This window comes from Sciurus carolinensis, chromosome 3 (assembly GCF_902686445.1).
Source record: "Sciurus carolinensis chromosome 3, mSciCar1.2, whole genome shotgun sequence".
Taxonomy (NCBI): domain Eukaryota; kingdom Metazoa; phylum Chordata; class Mammalia; order Rodentia; family Sciuridae; genus Sciurus; species Sciurus carolinensis.
Window position 1 is genome coordinate 153,112,756 of NC_062215.1, and position 22,741 is coordinate 153,135,496.

At 39.7% G+C, this 22,741-nt stretch overlaps 1 protein-coding gene and 1 pseudogene across 6 annotated transcripts in view; both read right to left on the minus strand.

Annotated features, from left to right (window-relative positions):
• Cmklr2 (chemerin chemokine-like receptor 2) overlaps positions 1 to 12,111 on the minus strand; it is a 38,711-nt gene extending 26,600 nt beyond the window's left edge. For 4 of the 6 annotated variants that reach the window (XM_047545576.1, XM_047545579.1, XM_047545581.1 and 1 more), the window contains exon 1: positions 8,457 to 8,648. The gene's annotated coding sequence lies outside the window, so the exon portion shown is untranslated. Of the gene's footprint in view, positions 1 to 8,456; positions 8,649 to 8,716; positions 8,750 to 11,982 lie in introns of those variants that run through there. The other 2 variants (XM_047545578.1, XM_047545577.1) reach the window with 2 other exon arrangements.
• A 10,021-nt stretch (positions 12,112 to 22,132) lies between these two features.
• LOC124981388 (60S ribosomal protein L22-like) lies at positions 22,133 to 22,512 on the minus strand (annotated as a pseudogene).
• Between the last annotated feature and the right edge of the window lie 229 nt (positions 22,513 to 22,741).

The following is a 22,741-nucleotide window of genomic DNA, read 5'->3' on the forward strand; positions in this document are numbered from 1 at the left end:
TGAATATAATGAACTATAATTAAGTATTCATTTCTGTGTGTATATATGTTAATAATGATTATACTTTGAATACATTTAATGAAATGACAGTCCATATTGGGTAGAATGACAAATGGAAAGGTCATGTGTAATGTTGAAGACAATTGGGTGATAGAATAAATAATTTATATCAATTTAACATCTTCCATAAGTTAACCATATAACTGATTTTGACTAAGTTTCTATTTCCTGAACTTGCTGGTAGTATTAAAATTAAGGAGAAAAATGCCAGTTCTTCTAAAGGGTAAGTTGTATTTTTAGATATTACTTCCCTGACCTACACAAACCTATGCCCCAGTCTAAATCAGGGTCCTGCTCTGAACCCTTTACTAATATATTTAAATGCTTATTTGATGAATGTCTGTCTCTTCCACCACTCTGTGGTTTTGCTTATCTTTATAACCCTAGAACCAGCTTAGTGCCTGATAAATAGCACTTGATAATATGTATGGACTGATTGAAAGACTACTCAGTGGATTTTTTAAAAAAGATTCATGCCCGTGGGCATCTAGCCAACGTTTATTTTTGTCTGAGAGGCAAATGTGGATTGAGTTTTTTTTTTGTTTTTTTGTGTGTATATGTGTATACAGTACTGAGGACTGAACCCAGGGCTAGGCTATTACTCTTACCACTGAGCTGCATGACAGTCTTTATTTATTTATTTATTGACAAGAATTCACTAATTTGTCCAGGCTGGCCATAATTTGGAATCCTTCTGAGTAACTGGGATTACAGGCATGAGCCACCATGCAGGCTGAAGTCATTAAATATCATCAAATCAATTAGTTTTTTAGTTCATTTCCTCTTTTTTATGAAAGGGGTTAAAATAATGTTGAGTATTTAGGAAAGTTAGCCTCACTCCTGAGAGATGTGTTAAATCTTTTCAGCCATATAATTAGACCAGGACCTCCTCCTCTTCCCACCCACTAGGTACTGGTGGTACTAGGGATTGAACAGGGCCACTCCACCACTGAGCTACATTCCAGACCCTTTTTGTTTTTTTTCTTTTGAGACAGGGTCTCACTAAGTTGCTTAGCACCTAGCTAAGTTGATGAGGCTATTCTCAGACTTGTAATTCTCCTGCCTCAGTCTCCCAGAGTACTGAGATTATGGGCATTTGCCACCGTACCCAGATCTTATTTTTATTTTGAGACAGGGTCTTGCTAACTTGCCCAAGCTGACTTCTAACTTGTGATACTCCTATCTCAGTCTTCTGAGTCACTGGGATTACAGGTATGTGCCACCCTAACCAGCAAGCTAGAAGTTTCAATTGACAGCACATTCCATTTCCAGGGAGAGATGGTTAGATTTTTTCCCCAGATTATTTTCAAGAGCAAACAAGTGGACTGGGAATGTAGTAGAATACTTGCCTAGTGTGTACAAGGTCCTATTTTCAACCCTTGGTATGCAAAAATAAAATTTAAAAGAGTAAGCAAGTCGGGCGTGTTGGTGCATGCCTGTAATCCCAACAGTTGGAGAGGCTGAGGCAGGAGGATTGCAAATTCAAAGCCAGTCTCGGCAATTTAGTGAGGCTCTAAGCAACTGAGCAAGATCCCGTGTCACATATAATATAAAAAGGGTTGGGGGTGTTGCTCAGTGGTTCAATACCTCGTGCCCCTAGCATAAAGCAAATAAGTTCACTATAAACTATTATAGTTGTCCAGTCATGAGTTGCTTATAATTAAAACCAGTTTACGTAACTATATTCAAAAGGAAGCAAGTACTCCAGGAGAGATAGCACACACCTGTAATCTAAGCGATTTGGGAGGCTGAGGCAGGAGGATCACAAGCAAGACACTAAGCAACTGGATGAGACCCTGTCTCAAAATAAAATACAAAACAGGACTGGGGATGTTACTCAGTGGTGGAGTGCCCCCGAGTTCAATCCCCAACAACCCCCAACCCCCCAAAAAGGAAGTAAAAACCATGCCTAATTACTTAAGTTGCATTTAACACATTAGGTAATACCTAACATTTCTTGAGTACTTATTAAATACAGTGCAATGCTAAGCAACTTCACATGGGTTTTCACAGTTAATTCTCAAAATTCTGTGAGGTACTATTGTTATTTCCAAGAGGCTAAGAGGTTGGACAATTGGAAAAGTGGTAAAGCCCAGGGTCTGTGTGACTCCAGGGCCTGCCTTCTTCACCCCTACACATGGCCTCTGTAGTAATCTCCTGTTAAAGTGCTATCTGCATTAGTGAGAGGCTCATAGGCAAGGACTACAATTTACTCATCTTGTACCTCAAGCTGAAGCGGAGTGTCAGAGACTAATAGGTGCCCAATCAATGCTGAGTGGATGAAGCAGCATGTGCTTTCCCTGTCAAAACTATATTATGGGCTGGCAATGATGATAAATTGAGAGGCTGAGGCAAGAGAATCCCAAGTTCAGGGACAGCATTAGCAACTCGAACCCTGTTTCAAAATAAAAATTTAAAAGGGCATGGGGATGTAGCTCAGTTATAAAGCACCTGCCTAACATGTATGAGGGGCTGGGTTCAATACCAGTACTTCCCCCCCGCACACACACACACACACACACACACACACACAAAAAAAAAAAAAAAAAAAGAGGGAGAGAGAGACAGGGAGGCAGTGAAAAATGTAAAGTCCTATCTAAGTATGTTTTTTGTTGTAACCTGAAAATTTTTTTAGTTGACAGTGAGTACAAATGGAATAGCCTTTACAGTTTTAACTTGGGATTCATTAGTGTATGTAGGGTGGTACATTGGTCACTGTGATTGCCCAATAAATGTATCAAAACTGAGATGAGTTTTCTAGGAAGGTGGTTATTTCTGTATCTGTGGGAGATGGATTCTAGTACTGCTTGGATATCGAAATCTCTGGATGTGCAGGTCCCTTATATAAAATGGGATCTGCAGACACACAATAGCCCTCCCGCTACCAGTGCTCAAGAGGACAATCTAGCTGAAAGGGAAGCGAAGAAGAACCTAAGAGATCAGCGAAGGTGTCAGCTACAGAAGTAAAAATGAAGCCAAAAATAGCAGAAAAAGATAAATCTTCAAACAAAGTGCAAGCAGAGGGGAAAAGGGTGGCAAAGGCAAAAAGGCTGAAATGACAAACCAAGGAACTGGAAATTCACCTGCAGAAGATGGAGAAACTGAAAACAAGGGGAGTCTGGTTTCTGACGAAGCAATGGAAGCTAAGTCTGATTAAAACTACCTACTCATGATCTTTATCCATGGTCCCTGTTTTCCTTCTGGTACAGTCCGGAGGAATATTTGTAAATACAAACAAGTAGCTTTGGAAACTGTTTTGTTTGTTTGTTTTGTGCTACAAGTGAACCCAGGGGTGCACTGAGCCACATCCCCAGCCCTTTATTTTTATTATTACTTTTGAGACAGGGTCTTACTAATTTTTTTTTTTGCGGTGCTGGGGATTGAACCCAGGATCTTGTGCTTTCGAGGCAGGCACTCTACCAACTGAGCTATATCCCCAGCCCAAGCAATTTTTCTAAGACTGAAGAATTCCCGCCTCATCCCAGTTTTTAATTATAAATACTTTTCTTTTGAAGATAAAAGCATTTCTTGGTTATAGTTTTTGTTGTTTGTTTAAAATCAGAAAATAGTGTGACATTGAATTCTGGAGGCTATGACTGTCTTTTCAACCTCCTCTCAGTTCCTCAAAGGAGTCAATTTACACATGTGCCTGATTCAGCCATCTCCTGGACACCACCTCCCTATGGGGCATGTAATTACAACCTTTTTAATTCACCACACTAACCCCCAGGACCCCATATGGGCAGTGCAGATATGCCACAGTGAAACCTGTGAGTCACAGTGTGCCTCCACAGAGCTCATGCCTGCTTGCTCTAAACCCACCGATTAGAACTCCCCATGGGAGCCACATGGCCATGCCTATAATCCTGTGACTAGGGAGGTAAAGGCAGGAGGATCACAAGTTTGAGACCAGCCTCAGCAAACTTATTGAGACCTGTCTCAAAGAATAAAAAGGACTGGGATGTGGCTCAGTGGCAGAGCACCCCTGGGTTCAATCTTTAGTATCAAAAACAAAAAACAAACCACCACCAGGAAAAAAACATTGGAAACCTGCTTGACTGAATCCTGGACCCCAACAATCTTTGGGTCTCTCATGCTGTCTTTCTTGCTCCCCACCCACTGGTTGAGCATGTGTGTTCTAGGAAGCCTCTTTTTGTTGGCTCTGCAAGGCTTGCTCCCCTGGCTCCCCTCTTCTCCCTGGGATCTATAATTTATACAATGCTTTTATTATTTCATGTGTGTTATTGTGCTGCCTCCTTTGTGTCTCATCTGACCAGCCACCTGACACACGGTCCTCTGGCTTGGGGCTTTCTTAGAGAGGGGCTGTCTTTATTTGAATAAACTAGATAAAAGACAGACAAGAGCCACAAAGATGTCTGCCAGTAAAGGTGGACCCAAACTTATATGTCTGCTTCAGAATTTTGACTTTAAAATGGAGGGTGATATGCATTTAATATAAACCTTACTTCGTCCTTTTAATTTTGATCTTTTCCTGGATGAGCAATATGCAGCAGTTCGCACTCTCGAGATGCTTGGCAGGGCAGCGAGCCAGCTCTCTCAATCAGCCCTGCGATCACGAGGGGAAACAATCAATACTCTGCAGTGCGCTGGTTGCTAGGCTACCGTGCTCTGCAGGCGAGGTGTAATTCAATCTGTTTTCAACATGAGATATTTTCAGCTTACAATGGGTTTATCTGGATGTAACCCCATCATAATTTGAGGAACATCTTTACAAAGAAGCTTTCTCTGTGAAGGACACCTGGTCACAGGTTGGACACTCAGGTATTAGGTCAAGCTAAAGAAGTATCGTGTGAGTCACACTGTTAACGCCCGAGACCACCTTCCTGGATCCCTGGAGGGGGCAGAGCTAGGTCTTGTTCTCTTGCTCTCAGAACCAAATCAGAGGGAGATAAAATGGCATAGCCAGCAGGGTGTGTGGTTATGGCCTTGAGGGACAAAATGCCCTGACTTCCTGTGTGGCTCTCCCAGGAGGTCCCAACTGTGCTGGGAAGCAGCTCTGAGCGCTGAAGTTCTGTCGCTCATGCACCTGCCCTGCACCTCTGCCCTGTTTGCCTGCTGTGTCCACCTAAAGTGTCACTGCTGCCAGTTTCAGTGCTGAGTCCTCCCAAAGAGAGCAAAGTGACCCACACTTCTGGTCTAACAAGGAGAATCACAGGCATGATTGACAAGACAGAACTTTGAAAACAGAGTGTCCTCTTCCACCTTTCGCCAGAAGGAGGACCCTAGAGCCTGGATCAGATTGCAAGGTTATTACCTCTACCCAAAGTGAGGCTAAGGGCTAAAAATGTGCAGGAAATTAATTCCCATATCAAGGGAACCACCGAGCAGGAAGTCATAGCAGGAGGATGTGTTCTAACCTAGATAAGAATGGTCTCAAAACAGCAAACTTAGTGGCACCAGTAAAGGGGAGATAAGGCTCCATTTGGGGCCTTGCTTTGCTTCTATATTCTTTGTCCCCCTAAACTCAAAGAGCACACTCTAGAGAGGGCGGCAGCTGACTACAAATGGCCAGTGGCAACTGAAAATGGAGGTTGCTGTTCACAACAGGGCTATTTGGTATTTCTATGAGCATGACAGGAAATCATCCAGTGAGAGAGGGAAAATATATTTTAGCTGCCGACAGCATTCTAAAAATTTTACTTGAAACAAAAGGGTGGGGAAAGAAGCCATTGCCTAGGGACACCAGGTCGACTGCTGCTCTCCACTCCTTCCTAAGAACCACAGCCTCAAGTGACTAAAAGCCTAAAACAAGACTAGAAGAAAGAAGAAATAAAAGGGAAAAACAATGTTGGTCAGGTAACCTCAAAACTGAATTTGAAGAAATTGATATTTATAAAACAAAAGCATACAAAATGGCAGTTCAGAGCCACAAACCTGCAATTAATGTGTCATGAACATTCTAAATTACTTGCATCCCTATGTTTTTTTTAGTAGAACTGTTTTCTAAAGAAAACCTCTGCTTGCTCTTGGCTCTCCTGTCACGGTCATGTGTGCTTTGTTACATCTTCCGTCATGGGAATCCTGTTTTCCTAATACACATTAACACGCTGTGAACAACTGAAAATTTGAACATGTATGATATTAAATTGTGAATTAACAGCTGATCAACGTGAAGATATTGATAACCAACATCCTAATTTTAAGGAAAATTTACCTCCAACTTTTAGGCTAGAAAATAACAGGAACTATTTAGAAAAGAATCACAACTACATGACTGTTATTCAATGTAGTATGTTAAGAATTGTGAACGAATCGAAATTCATGGGTACTGAGCCCCAGCACAACCATAACATCCCAACTGTACAAGAAGACAAGAGCAAGAAGTAGGTGAGAACATGGAGAAATTGCTACCTGGGAGGACTCTGGGTGGGAATGTAAAACCAGGCAGCCACTGTGGAAAACAACTTGGAGGGCCCTCAACACAAAGAGCCAGTGAGATCAGGATAGATACCTTCCAATCCTACTCCTGAAGGACGGAAAGTAGTCAGAATGACAGACACAGAAAGGAGGGGACAGGAGAATCTGGGTTGTTGACTAGTTATATAGGTTCAGATTTGCAAGGTAGAAAAGTTCTGGGGACTGACTGCACAGCAATGTGAAGATGCTTGTAACTACTACTGAACTGTACCCTTAAAAATGGTTAATGTGGCACACACCTGCAATTCCAGGACTCAGGAGGCTGAGACCGGAGGATCACAAGTTCAAGGCTAGCCTGAGCACTTAGTGAGACGCTCTCAAAATAAAAAAAAAACCAAAAACAAAGGGCTAGGTATATAGCTCAGTGGTAAAATGACCCTAGATACTGAGGGGAAAAAAAAAGTTAATATTTTTTTTTTCCTTTTCTTTTTTTGTTTTGTTTATTTGTGTTTGGTGATACTGGGGATTGAACCCAGGACCTATCACATGCTAGGTTAACTGTTATATCACTGAACCACAACCCCAGCCCGAAGGGTTATTTATTACAATTCTTAAAAATCTGAAAAAAAAAATAGGGATGGAACATACTCCTAAATTTGTACTGCTTCTTACTTTGCTTCGCCCATTCATTCCCTAGAAAACCTCAGTAAAGTCTCCCGCCCACCATTTCCTCCTCTGCCGGCTCACGGCTCACGGCAGCGCTTCCCCGTGGGGTGCGGTGCCTCCTGTGTCTTGGAGACCCTGAGTATAATGAAACACCTTCTTTCTTGCAGTTGTTTTCAAGTATGTGTCCTACCGTACCTGGTCAAATGAGTCCAGGTGACATGTTCAGAACAACCCTGAGCACGGTAGTTGGAGCCTGACAGAGACGATGGATCTCCAGGGGCGCTAGCCTTAGTAACCCTCCACTGATAGTGGCCACTGCCTGAGAGGGCACCCCTGGCGTGGTGCTCTTGGTGCTTGTGGTGTTTATCAGGTATCGTCCTGCTTTTTCAGCCTTCAACTGGGGAGCTGGAAGAGCCGAGCCCTCCCTCAGCTGCAGAGTGGCCTGCTCCATATGGAACATGGCACTGTCCCAGCTGCCTAGAGTGCTATGTATGGGACCAGGCACAAGTCCCAGTTTTGTGGAGTAGAGCCTTCCTGCAGTGTGACACTCCATCACACGGTGCACAGAGTGTTTTAACACAAGAGTAATGGGGCACACAATATCCACCAGAGTTCAAGATGAGAAGAGAGGTACATAGGGTAGGAGGAGACAGGGACAAAAGGTTCCCCAAAGAGTTGCAAGACAAAAGAGTGGTGAGTAAAACCCAGGTATCAATTCTAAAGGGTAATTGATAATGAAATGTCAAAATTGCAGCACGAACAAAGAAATGGCAGAGTAAATCAACCAGAAGCTGTTAATCTTTCAAAAGGGGTAGGCGGCGGGTGGGTGTGGAAAGCGCAGAAAGTCAGTGTAGAAAGTTTTTTCTACCATGTAACCTAAAAAAAGTAATATCAGTTTCCATCTCTGAGTCCCATTTCTCCTAGTTGTTCTACAGTGAGCTTTCCACAACTGATGTTTGACTATGGATTATAACAACTACTTAAAACCCAAGTTTATAAGTTGTGAGTTGCTATTATCTCAGTAAGAGCTGAGAAAATTACTGAACATTCTTTGTACTGCCACCTCCACCCCAGCAATATTCTCTCTCTCTCTCTCTCTCTCTTTTTCTTTTACTGTTTTAGGATTCACCAGCGCTGTCATCAATCCTGTATGATCGGTCCTAAACACTTTTGGCAAGACCAAAAACACAAATTTGCAGACAGAGCATTTTGTAAACTATCAGGAATCCTTTCCTTTTTTGTCATTGGTAGTGAGTCAGAATGCTGTTTTGTAAATAAATCATCTGCAGGAATCCTCATCAGGTCAGCTACATTTGTGTCAGTTTGGGAAAACAAACAGGGAAAGCACTTACCAGTTAATGTTGTGAGGAAAGAAGCTTTTGTGATGCCTGGGTGTAACCTCCGGGCTCCAGAATGAAATGGAGGGTGGTTTTCTGAACCGCTAAGTCGTACACTCTTTTTCCAGCCTCCTCATGCCGCTTTTATCTGGCTTTTCAAATGACACTGTAGAAAAGAATGATGTTGGGTTTTGAATGTGGTTCTTCCCTTCCTCCACCGCCCTTCATAAAAAATTCATCATGTATTCCAGGAAAAAAGTAAGCAGTGGACATACTGTACAAATTAGTTATTTTGCTTAGCATGTTTGTGTAACAGGTTTGTTTCATGATTGGAAATCATCGCTATTAGCTGCCCTGCGGCAGGCTGGAAAAGCAGGGATTTGAAGCCTCCCCCCTCCCCCCTTCCCTCCTTTGTCTGGGTAGGCTTTTGCTTATGAAAAGTCAAGTTACATTAGCAGCAATGGAATGAAAAGAAGCCTTAAAATGTCAAAGGGGAGTTCTTCAGTGCACTGGGTTTTAGCATGTTTCCATAGTGAAGAAATGAAATCACATCTTAGTTAATTGGACGTTTTAATTTTTGATTTCTTTACATAGATACATTGAGAGAGAACTTTGCTAGCTGAGGAAATTAGAGATTTGATTTTTATCCCTTGTCACCCATGGTCTGTGGCCCTGGCCGATGTTGGCACATCCAGCTGTACCTGAGGCAGCACTCAGAATTCAGAAAGTTGAGGAATGAGAAGTCTGGGTACTTAGCCAGCTTGCAGAACTATCTTGATTTTATAAGGTCTAATATCAGCTTCATGATGTGATATTTGAAACAGAACATTGTTAGGCCATAAAAGGTCAGCTGCCAGAGAAGCACATGATTGTTTTTTGCCTGAAAAATCTAGAGCAGTAATTCTCATGGTGGGGGTTGGGAGGTAGGGGGTGAATGTACTTTTTTAAACTGAAGTATCCCCTGCCTTGAAGGATGTATGTGCTCCCACTCTTGCCCCTGAGGAGTTCCTTGATTCAACAGAGATAAACACTATTAATAGTCTCTCTGAGGATGGATGTGGTCAGTGAAGCAGGTAGTTAGTACTGTCTGCTTGTTTCCACTGCCTTGCATCAGCATTATTAATATTTATTGATAGTTCTATACTATGTTCTGTAATCATACAAAAGCACAGTTTCATCCACAAAAGGCAATTTTGAGGAGGATTTCAGGATGTTTGGTTACTCAACATGGTTTGAGGTTTTTTTTTTTTTTTTTTTTTTTTGTGATAGTGCAGGAAGCCCTGAGTAACAAAGAGTAGAGAAAGCAAAAGAGAAATGACCGATTGTGAAGCATAGTATATAGTGAAACCCAGAAATGTGTATACATTCTTATTTTTATGTGTTATCTACCATCTGAAACAACAGAGTTGAAACGTGCTTTTTTAAGTTTCGAAATTAGCCCACAAATTAGGCACTGTGGTGCACATACCTGTAATCCCAACAACTTGGGGGGCTGAGGTAGGAGGATCGCAAGCTCGAGGCTAACTTCAGCAATTTTAACAGGAACCTTGTTTCAAAATAAAATATAAAAAGGACTGGGATATAGCTCAGTGGTATAGCACCCCTAGGTTCAATCCCCAATACAAAAACAACAACAACAAAAAAACCCAGAGATTTGGGGAGACTGAGGCAGGAAGATCACAAGTTCAAGGTCAGTCTGGGAAACTTAGAAGCCCCTGTCTCAAAATAAAAAGGGCTGGGGATGTAGTTCAGTGATAGAGCACCCCTGGGTTCAATCCCTGGAACTGAGGGGTGGTCGGTGGGTGCGGGGCGGGGGAGAAGTTAGCCCATGAAAGGATAAATAAAAGGAACAGCAAATAAAAATCTCTGCTAATGTGCACTCCAGATTGCTGTATGTTTGAAGAGCTCACCTTAACAGTCATTAGGCATAACTTGCTATTGAGCAGTTGTGCAAAAGCAGCTGAAACCTCAGGTGTACTAGAGATAAGCTGCCTGCCACCCCTGAACATTAAGGGTGCAATAGTCATGAGCCAGGTTATTTGGGACATTGGTTAAACTGGTAACTCAGTTAATTGGAACTATTAAGAGTGCCTCTACTGTAAGTGGTGGAGTTGGGGTTTGATGTTGGGTACTCTGACTCCAGAAACTGTTCTCTTAAGAGGCTTACCCATTGAGTTATCCATCTCCTTGCTGAAAGAGATGTTTACAAAATTGAGCGAATAGAAGGAAGGAGTAGCAATAACTTCTAAAGGATAAAAGGATTTCAGGGCAGCTTCCCCTCTTTCTAAATCATGTGAGTTCTCTGAAGCCTGTTATGGTTAGTATTGCAAGGAGGTTTTTGAAAGCATGTGTGCATGTATAGGTCCGTAGGACCAATTGAGCTCAGGGGAATTCTCTCATAATATTTCGGGGAACAGGATTTCCCATTCCATAAAGATAGCTTTTCTCCACTGATGCTTGAAATCTCACTGTTAGAGAATTGTTCTTTAGACGATAATACATTGTAAAATTTGTACTACAGATTGCAAGATTTGTATTAACCTATGAAATTTTAAAAGTTAGAACAAGATGGGCTATTTTTAAATGGGTTATCTCCTCTCTGCCATCTCAACCTCACCAGAAAAAAATAGGGTCTGCAACTTGGCTTTTAATATGACAAAGGAGATCATTGTTCTTTCTCACATTTGATGTTAAAATAGCATACTTGCCCCAAACACTCTGATAGGAATTTCAGAAATAGACATTTAGGAGAATACAATTGGTCATGTTAGTTTTTGTTAATGGTTATGTCTAATCTTGCTATTGTTGTTTGGAAAAAAAAAAAAAAATCAGTCCAGAACATAAGCACTGGAAAAGAGATAGACAAAGGGACATTTTCTCACAAAGAAGTTGATTTGTGAAGAGTGGAAAGTCACTTTCAAATTCTTCCCTCTTGTCGTGGGGGAGATAACTATCTTATTGTGTAAGAGCCCTTCTTGGGCCTGATTCTTCAAGGTGGGCAGGGCTAGAGATTAGCTTTGGGGGCCTTTATTTGGTTGCATAGTGAGGCTGGAACCTTGTAAAGCTTTTCCCAGGGATGGAAATGGATTCACAGTTGCAGACTCAGTGGCCCTGGGGGTTCACAGCGAGAAGCCATGGCAACCCTGCCATAAAGGGGCGTTTCACTTAAAGCAGAAAATTCTTAAAGGCTGCGGAGGACAAAGCCTTATCCAAATTCCTGCTTTTAATTCTGTATTACCCCCTGCAGCAACTGAACCTTGAGGATACTGGGGCGGGGGCGGAGGGGTGTCTGTTAGAAGACAGCTTCTACATCTTTTTCACTAAGATACACGAAGCTCTAATTCCCTGCGGAAATGTGGGGAACAGCTTCTATTTTTCTCTCTAATTTGAATAAACCTTCACTTTTAATATGCCAAATGCCAATTCAAATGAGATTCAGATAAAAGGATTTAGTTTGGCTTTCTTACCTACAGTCTACTGACTCACATGCACAGGGCGGTGGAGTGGGTGGGTGAAGCTTGGGGGGCAAACAAACACTCACCTCTCCAAACGTGCCTGTGCCTGCTTCGGGGGCAGGGTAGTGCGTGCAGCCGAAGTCCTCCGGGCTCTGGGCTCCGAATCCTTGAGGTTTAATGATTTTTCTGGGAGAACTGGTCACAGCTGCCCTGAGTGGAGGAAGAGGTATTTCCTCCCTTTATAACCAAGGGAGGTAAATAATCTTTTAACTTATTGCCCTGGAAAGGGAAATGTGGTTTGCCAGTGGTTAAATAAATCTGTTGCACATCAGTTAGTCAACAGGCATCTTGGTGACACCATCCTTGGCCCTGATTCAAGAGTAAGGACTGCTCTGGGAGTTCAGGCCATTCCCAGCTACCTACTCTAATTATGCTACTTTTCTTGTTAAACTGCACATAATTTTGTATATGATGTAAATGTATCTGGATTTTTCCAAGACATCACATCTTAGGAAAGGAAAAGGATCCAGGAAGAAAGCTCATTTTTCCCAACCTCTTTAAACTGGTTCAGCTGCTAGTTTTGCATTTTTTATTAGGAAATTGGTAGCCTGGGGATGCACTGCAGCTGTAGATGTATTTTGTTTGTTCTACAGTGTTTTCTAGAATTTGAACTAACTTCCAATGTTTAAAAATCAAGAATTTTTTTTTTTCTTTCTGTGTTGCAGGAATTGAACCCAGGGCCTCCCATCTGCTGGGCAAGTGCTCTACAACTGAGCTACCATTCCATTCCCCAAATCAGATCTTAAATTGCCACGTAGATTATCATCCCTTCAACAAATTTAGCAGGTCTGGGTACGCTGGGCCTGTGTCCTGGCAAGGATACGGTTGGAAGTAGTAGAGTAGTGGCCTTTCCCAGTACCACCTGCCCACTTTGGGCAGGGCATTGCTTCCCAGCACAATGCCTTTCTCACTCATGGGCTGTCATCTGGATCCTCTAACAGTTTACATTTTCCACACTTGTGTCCCTTTCTAATTCTTTTCCAGTGAATTCGTTCCATTAAAGAAGGTTGAGGGCTGTGGCTGTGGCTTAGTGATAGAGTGCTTGCCTGGCACTTGTGACATGCTGGGTTCGATCCTCAGCACCACATATAAATAAATAAAATAAAATAACAGAATGAATCAAACAACATTACCCTATGTAAATTTATGATTACACAAATGGTATGCCTTTACTCCATGTACAGAGAAACAACATGTATCCCATTTGTTTACAGTAAAAAAAAAAATAAAATAAATAAAATAAAGGTATTGTGTCCAGCTGCAACTAAAAAAAAAAAAAAAGTCGAGTACACAAATAAGTCATTAGGTGTTCATTGTTATTAATAAGGAATTTAAGGTTTTAGATTTGTTCATTTAATAAAATGATTCCTTAATGTTTCCCTAACAAAAGCCTGAATGCATTATAAAATATTACAAAATTAACAAAACCAACTTTAAGTAGTTGAACTATGTAACAGTAGTATGCCAAGGGAAGTGTAATAGAAAGCAGTCCCCAGGTGGAGATAATAGGATGTCCACTTGCTAGAGGGAATTTGTTTTTAAATATTTCTTCCTCCCTCCCTTCCCTCCCTCCCTTCCTTCCTCCCTCCCTCCCTCCCTTTCCTTTCCTCCCTCCTTCCCTCCTTTATCCCTTCCTTTCTTTCACTTCCTTTCACTTCCTTTCCTTTCCTTTCCCTTTCCCTTCCCTTTCCTTTCCCTTCTTTCATTCTTTCTTTCAATTGAATCGGGGCCACATAGCCACATCCCCAGTCCTTTATTTCTCTTTCATTTTAAGACAGGGTCTCACTAAATTGCCTAGACTGGCCTTGAATTTGCAAACTGCCTGTCTCCCTAGTGGCTGAGATTAGAGGCATGTGCCACCACACCCAGCTTGTAGGGGATTTAAAAGCAATAAAATAATAAAAACGGCCAAAGTCCTTCTGCTTTTGATTATCACCATGTGCCAACATTTCTGAACACGATGTGATGAAAAACTCCTTCCCTTAAAGATTTTGTTGGTTTAAGTTCTGAACAAGTGCTTTGATTACTGGGAGTTTTAATTTTATGTGTAATTTATTTTAATAGACATTTTATGAAAAGCTAATTTTTTTATTTTGATTTTTGCTACTTATTTTGGTAGACAGTGCCTTTTACTTTGAAGATAATTGACAATACTCTCAGTCAGAGTTGCCCCTGTGCCTTGTGTTGATGCACTTAGGTTTCCTTCAAGTTCAAGGTGATAAGTGTTCCAGATTGTCTTCCCACTGTGATGCTATACATGCCTGCATTTAAACAAAAGATTTAAAATACATAGTGACTGCACAATCACCATAAGGATGGAGAAACAGAGTCAGGGTTGGTGGTACACACAATAATCCCGGTGACTCAGGAGGCAGAGGCAGGGGATCTTAAGCTCCAGACCTGCCTCAGCAATTTAGTGAGACCCACTCTCAAAATAAAAAACAAAAAGGACTGTAGGTCAGTGGTGAAGTACCCCTGCTACCTAAATCCATAGTACCCCCTCCAAAAGAGATGAAGAAACAGAATTTCCTCTTTATTCCATGTTACTACTTAGGTTTTTTAGTTGTTTTTAAAATTTAAAATAGTAAAACAAGGGAGACCTGCAAGTTATACTATTTTTTATTTCACAAATATAAATTTTAGTCCATAGATGGATTTTTAAATTCTTTTAACTGAATTTGGATGGCATTTTTAAGATTTAAAATCATTTTGTTAATGATCTGTTTCAAGACTGAAGATTGAATCAGGGAGTAAAAACATAGTAATGATGTAATTAGTACTTGCTAAAATGTACCTTTTGCAGACATATCATTTTTTAAAAATTCGGTTATTAATTGCCAAGCAGTTATTTGCATAGAATATTATTATATCATTGTGTAACAAAGCAGTCAAAATAAAGAGCTGTTTACCCCTCACCCCAAGCCTGACCTCAAACTTGCAATCCTCCTGCTTCAGCATCCTGAGTAGCTGGGATTACAAGCATGTGCCATACTATACTTTGACTTTTTTCTGTGCTGTAAATATATATTACTTATTTACTTTTAATCTTATTTGCTGGAATCATTTTATATATATATTAAGTTTTTTTAGATGTTGATAGACTCTTATTTATTTTTTGTTTTTGCGGTGCTGGAGATTAAACCTAGAGCCTTGCGCTTGCGAGGCAAGCACTTTGCCAACTAAGCTATATCCCCAGCCCACAGACCTTTGTTTTATTCATTTATTTATATGTGGTGCTGAGAATTGAACCCAGTGCCTCGCGCATGCTGGCAAGTGCTCTACCACTGAGCCATAACCCCAGCCCCGTTATATATATTCGATGTTCAGGAAAATAAAGTAACTTTTTTTGTGTGTGGTACTAGTTATTGAACTCAAGACTTCACATGTTAGGCAAGGGCCCTATCACTGAGCTACATCCCCAGCCCTTGCTATTTCTTAATTGCCTTTAACTCAAAACAATCCTTATGCCAAAGTTTCATGTTTTGTAATGGTATATTCTGACCCACTTCATGAATTCAGCAAGATATGTCCAGGTCTGCTGGATTTATTCTATGTGTTGGAACTCTCTGAACTGATTTTTTTTTAAGTTTACTTTTAAAAACATTGTAGTAAAAACAAACACATAAAATTTGCCAACTTAACTATTTTTAAAAGTTACCTTCAGTAATTCAGCATTCACATTATTTTGAAACAGATCTTTGTTATAACTTTTTCACTTTGCCAATCTGATACCCTGTGCATGTTAAACAACTCCCCTGAATATTTAAAAGGTTTCAACTGATACATCAGGCTGTGGAAGGACCCAGGGCTGGTTAGCCATCCAATGGAGGGGAGTGTGGGGATTGAAGGTACAGTGGCAGTGCAGATAGAGGGTACAAGCTGGTCCTGATGAGGATAGTCTGATTTGCCTGGGATGGCAGAGGTTCAGGTGCAGTTCCTATGGCCAGGGTCATTATTTTTATTGCAGGCTTTGAAGATGTTTGGTATCTTTAAACTGAAAGTGTATATGGAAAGACATTAGCTGCCTTATTGTTCTGGGGTCAATGTCATGCCATCATAGTACCGTCTACCCCTTACCCATCCATACGCTGAAAGTAGCTTTTAAAATAACTTTTTGTAGAGCTGGGGGTATAACTCTGTGGTTATATAATTTGCATGTTTATCACAGAATATTTAGGAAATATAAAAGGAATGGATTTCAGTTCTGGTGATGTGTGCCTATAATCTGAGCTGCTTGGGAGGCTGAGGTGGGAGGATCACTTGAGCTCATGAATTTGAGATCAGTCTGGGCAAAACAATGAGATTATATCTCAAAACAAAACCAAACAAAAACATGAAATGACAATTAAAATCATTCTAAACTCCACCATTTAAAGAAATCAGTCTTGACATTTTGGTTTATTTCTATAGTTTAAAACTATTTAGCCAGGCAAGGTAGCACATGCTTGTAATCCCAGTGACTCCTGGGAGACTGAGGCAGGAGGATCAAGAGTTCAAAGCTAGCTAGCCTCAGCAGTGCCGAGGCACTAAGCAACTCAACGAGACCCTGTGTCTAAATAAAATACAAAATAGGACTGGGTATGTGGCTCAGTGCCCCGAGTTCAATTCCTGGTACCCCCTCCCCAAATTGGTGAGATTAAGCTGAACATGGAATTTTATAACCTACCAATTTTACTTACATCAAGAGCATTTTCCATGTCAATATTTTCAAAAATATGCTTTTAATGACTGCATAATATCACACTCAACAAATGTTCTTCAAGGTATTTTAAAAAGTGGCAAATTTATTGTTCTCCTAGAACACAAAAGTTTGGTGCTATCAAACCAGCCTTCTAAGCAATTACTGGTCCATCTTATACTGAAATAAAGTACTATCAAGTTGTATCCTAAAGGATAAGCACATTTTAAGAAATATTACAGTGAAATACAAAATTCTAGCACAGGCTGCAATTTAGGCAAAATAGAAACAGAATCTGGTATTATCTGTCAACAAACAATTTAGAAAGCTTTTCCATAAAATTAAATAATGACATTATGCGTATTATCCACTGTACTTGTAGCAGTGTAATTACAATAATGAGACATATTTAATATAATAAGACTCTTATTTTTAAAAAATGTTGTCATGCCAGGCATGCTACTTGGTGTTGCCCTGCTACTAAGCTATTTAATATTTTCCATTTAAGTTTTATGAGATGAAAGAAGGAAAGTGAGAAGAAATTTTTGTTGAATTATAAGACATGGAAAAGGAAAAATGAAAGCTTCTCTTGTATCCTCTAGAGAAGGTTAGCAGCAGAATTGCAAGTGTATAGCTTCTGTTGGGGTCCACAAGCCCTCACCGATGAGCACAAATATATGGCACCTTACAGCAAAATAAAAAGAGCATACTTGATATTTTATTTCCTTTCCTGTCATTCTAGCTACCAAAAAGTGGCAATAATAATCATCAGGGAAATGCAAATCAAAACCACAATGGGATATCATCTTACTCGGTAAGAATGACTATTATCGAAGAGACAAAGAGGAGAAAAAAAAGAGTAGGAGCTATGAGGATGTGGAGAAAAGGAAATCCTTGCACACTGTTGGTAATGTAAATTAGGACAGCCATTATGGAAAACAGTGTGGAGATTCCTCAAAAAAATTAAAATAGAGCTACCATATGATCCAGCAGCCCTACTATTAGGCATGTATCCAAAGGAAATGAAATCAGTATGTCAGAGACATCTGCACTCCTGTGTTTACTGCAGCACTGTTCACTATAGCCAAGAAATGGAAACAACCTGAGTGTCCATCAACTGATGAATGGATAAAGAAAATGAGCTACATTACACAGTGGAATACCATTCAGCCATTAAAAAAGGATGAAATTCTTTCATTTGTGGCAACATAGATGGGACTGGAGACCATCATGTAAAGTGAAATAAACCAGGCACAGAAAGACAAGCACTGCGTGATCTCACTTCTATGGGGAATCTAAAGAGTAGATCTCATAGCAGTCGAGAACAGAATGGTAGTTAACAAAGGCTGAGGAGAGTAGGAGGGAAGGAGGGATGGGGAAAGATTATCAGCTGATACTAAGGTACAGTTAAATAGACTCACATTGGAGAGTTAGTGCCAATTAATGTGATTATAGATAATGATAGTATACTGTCTGTTTCAAAAAGCTAGAAGAAAGGATTTTGAATTTTTTTTTTACCATAAATGGTAAATGTTTGAGAAAATATGTGTTTTAGCTTAAACACTGTCAAGTATATATGTGTATTGAAATGTCACATGATACTACATAAATATGAACCATTTTTATGTTTTTATGTATCAGTTTGAAAGATTTTTTTAAAAGATTGTTAGTGATTATATAGACTTTTTTTTTTTTTTTTTTTTTTTTTTTTTTTGGTTAGCCCAATTGTCTTTGGGCTTTTAGGGCTCCTTCCCAAATAATGGGTAGGGTATGATGGGGCATACCTGTAATCCAGCTACTTGGAAGTCTGAGGCAGAAGAATTGCAAGTTTGAGGACAGACTACAATTTAGCAAGATCCTGTCTCAAAATTTAAAAAAGGAAATAAAAAGGACTGAGGAGGTAGCTTAGGGGTAGAGCACACTTGGGTTCAATTCCCAGTGTCAAAAAAGCCAGAAATCAAAATATAAAGTCTGTAATCCTAAAGATTTCAATCTTGAAATTCTTGAGACAATTCCTTACCTCCAAAAGTCTGGTTTCTGGAGAGATTTTAGGTTGATCTGAATTTGTTATTCGAGGTCATCAAACTAAAGTGCAATTCATATGCACCACACTGTTAAATTCCTTGAAAAATAATTACAACTTCATCATGCCAGATTTCATTACAGAAAAAGTCTTGTTGGGTAAGGTAACCTGTTTTTTTTTTTTTTTTAAACAAATGACAACTGACTGAAGCCTCTACCTTATAGAGGTGCTATAAGGCTGGAATGAAAAGAAAGCACATAAATCAGTTTGCCTAAATCATGCCCTTACTGACACACAGTGATCACTGACTTCGTAGTTGTCAATTTAGGGCTACCACCAAGGGAAGCAAGAATAGAGAACATGGGCAGTCGTTTTTATAGTTCATCAACTTGTTTGACAGATTTAGTGTTCAGGAGGATTTCAGCTCAAAAGTGATGGAGAAAGCAAGGCCGAAAGGAAATCAGTGGATTTCATGGGACTGGGAAGCACAAAAGGTGTAGCCTTCTACTTGAAGACAGTGCCAGGTAGTAGTTTGTAATCTTTTTGCTGTTATGTTTCTGCAGTTGAGAGAAGTCATATACTTGTATGCTGTGCCCAAGCTCTGAACTTCTTATGTCCTTATCCATTCAGGCAGAATGTAGAACAGGGCAGAGCAGCTGTACCTGGTGCCCAGAGCTTGTTTTACCATCTCCTGATTTTTTGTCCCTGTTGCTGGTGACCACTGTATCAGAGTGCAGAGTAGGAATGATATCAGTGGCTCCGTCTGAAGTTTTTGAATGGTGAAAACATCTGCAAGGACCTTTCCCTCAACCTGTGCTGTGAAGGTGACTGATGACTAATAGATAACTTTGAAGCTTTCAGGTTGGCATCACTGCCAGTATGGAACCTGAGTGAGGTCACTGTTCACATGTCAAGAAGGGTCTTTTATTGGCCTAGTCTGTTTCATCCTCATACTGGTTTTAGTTAAACTGTTAAAGAGCAATAAAATAGTGGACAGCTCCCAGACAAGGTATATTTATCTTATCTAACATTCTCCCTGGATTTAGGAGAGGCTTCTCTGAACTTTGCTAGCAGTGTCCTGGGAGTGCTGGTGACATCCTGTTATATAGCCACAGTGTCCTATGTGATGTGTAAATCAACAAAGGGTAAGGTTACTGCTTTCCCATAATTCTGTGCTGCTTTTCCAATTTATGACTTAAATTTGAGTTAGAAATAGTATTGGTAACTACATTCTGAAATTATAAATCTGTTTGTTACAGTAAAAAACAAGGAAATTCAACTCCATGCTGCATATAAGAGACACACCTAAATCTAGGAGATTATGGTATATCTACACAATGGAGTCTTTGCAGATGAAAAGGAATAAAAAATATCTCTATGTACTACTGATATACCCTTTTCACCAAGATATATTTTAGCAAAAAAAAAAAAAAAGATGGGTTCAGAATTGTGTTATATGTGTTACTTTTTTAGTAAGACAGTGTATGTGTGTGTGTGTGTGTGTGTGTGTGCACATGTGTGTACTTATATAAAAATGAGTTAAAAGCTGGACATGGCATTACATACCTGTATTTTCAGCTGCTTACAAATCAGAGGCAGGAGGATCAGAAGTTTGAAGCCTGGGCTTTGTGATCGTGTCTTGATAAATAATTTTTGTCCTTGTAGACATACTTGAAATGAAGATGGCAATCCTTAAAAATTGAAAACAAACTGAAACCAATGAACCTAACTATATATCCAGTTATAAGTATATACATACAGAGAAAAAAAATTACTTTGAGTGACCTTATAGAGTATTTTTCCTATATATCCATGTGGAACAAAAGAACTGCAAAGAAATTTAAAACTTCACTTAGTTATTTTTAGTAGAAATATTGAAAAATAAAGTGAAATTAAAGCTCATGTTAATATCATTCGGTGTGAAGATATTCAGTGTAACAATAAAAGGATAATACGTAAAAATCAAAGAAGTTAGGATAACACTTTATAAATTTTAAATTTGAATTTAAATTTGAATTGGAAATATAAGAATGGTTAAAAATTATTTTTCTCTCTTAAACATTCTAGTCTGTAATCCCAGTGACTTGGGAGGCTGAGGCTGGAGGATCACAAATTTAAGGCTAGCCTCAGCATCCTACTGAAACACTGCCTCAAAATAAAAAAATGAAAAGGGCTGGAGGGTGTAGCTCATAGGTAGAGCACCCCTGGGTTCAGTACCTAGTACTGAAAAAAAAAAAAAAAGGTACATTCTAGCTCTGTTCTTCAAGGCAGCAAGAAGAAATAAAAGCCAGTAGCAGTGAACACCAACAGTGTCCATATTGAAGTCTCTAAATACCCATATTTTTCAAGAAGCTGCCATAACTTCTTGAATGATAGCAGATATACAATATTAGGTCAGTACTCTTGTGCTGGAAAACAGAGATGCTATGGGTTTAATCAAAAGGATAAAAGAGGGGGCTGGGGAGATAGCTCAGAGGCCCTGGGTTTGATCCCCAGTACCACGGAAAAAAAAAAAAAAAAGGATAAAAGAGTTATACTCAAGGGTCTTCCTCTGGTCTGAAAAGAACATTTTGGGCAGGGATCAAGATAAATAATTACTGTCACCCGTCAGATATTTAAAAGCTGTGAGTTCATAATGATATTTAAGGAAAAACTTATTGGTCACCATTTGGAGGTTGTTAGGGCATCATTGCTCATTTACTCTCATTACCCTGGAAATTAGGAAAAAATTAAGTAGCTTCCCTGAATTTCCTGAACACACCATGTTACAGGATAACCAAATAATTTAGAAAGGAGAGTTCTTTATATAAAAGTCAACCCAATAATCGTAGGAAAAGTGATGAACTTAGAAAATTGGTATGTTACAACCCTTTAAGGACATAATGCATCTTCAGTGGGTGCTAAAATAATTAGATTAGAGGTTGATGGGGGAACTTGACAATTGAGGAATTAAGTTGTTACTACCTGAATCCCCTGATCAATCTTACTAGCATTGAAAGTGAGTGACCAGAGATTCTGTGCCTCTTTGATGTGATACAATAGAAAGTATATAGCATTGCCTGCAACATATTTTCATCTAAAATAAGTTGAACCAATCTAATCAAGTCTCTAAATCTAACTACCACTTTTACAGAAAATGCAGAGGATGGAGGAAAAGTTAAATGACATTATGGAGAAAGCAGCCAGCTATGTCCAAAATGTGGACCATTGTAAGGGATCAATAATTCTTCAATGGATCTGTGGTATAGGGATGAAAGGAGAGGGGAGGGACTGTTACAAAAGAGACTTAAGGGACATTATAACTGGATGTAATGTATAGATTTTGTTTGAATCCTGATTGCCTTTGAGATAATCCAAGAAAATTTTTAGGAAATTTTTTTGGAATTTTTTGTTTTTGTGTGTTTGATTGGTTCCCAAGTTTTATTCAAGAACTCATGCAAAATATTCAGATAAAAGAGTCTGAATCTGCATCTTCCTACTCTTCATCCTGGTTAATCTGAAGGTAATATAATGTACAACTCTATTTGCTGCTAGCAACTACATGCAACTAGACATGTAGATTATTCTTCAAATATTTTTTAGCTGATACATTTCAAATATGTTTTAGAAAAAAAATCACCTCAGATGTTATAGTGATCTTGCTTTCTCCTTTGGATGGTCATGACCACTCCACCAAGATTCCCAACTTTTTCTGTTCCTTTGATTCTTGGAGAAACTGCTCAAAATTGGCAGCATCCACAATTCCATCTTCTACAGGGTGGTCCAAATCAACTTGGACCCACTTTTTTTTTCTTTTCTTTCTTTTTTTTTTTTTTTTTTGTCTTTCTTTGCCACAAGCTTTTTCACAGGTGCCATGGTAGCAGCAGAACGGAAGGTGGTCTCACTCCCAGACACGAAGAGCTTGCAGCCTGTTTGTGTGTGTGTGTGTGTGTGTGTGTGTGTGTGTTTGTGTGTTGGGGATCCAACCCAGGGCCTTGTTCATGCTGAGCAAATGTCTTCCATTGAGCCTCAGCTCTCAGGGAAATATTAATGCTGGATATTAAATGACATAAGTAAAGGATTCCTTGTTCATTTTGTCTGATGT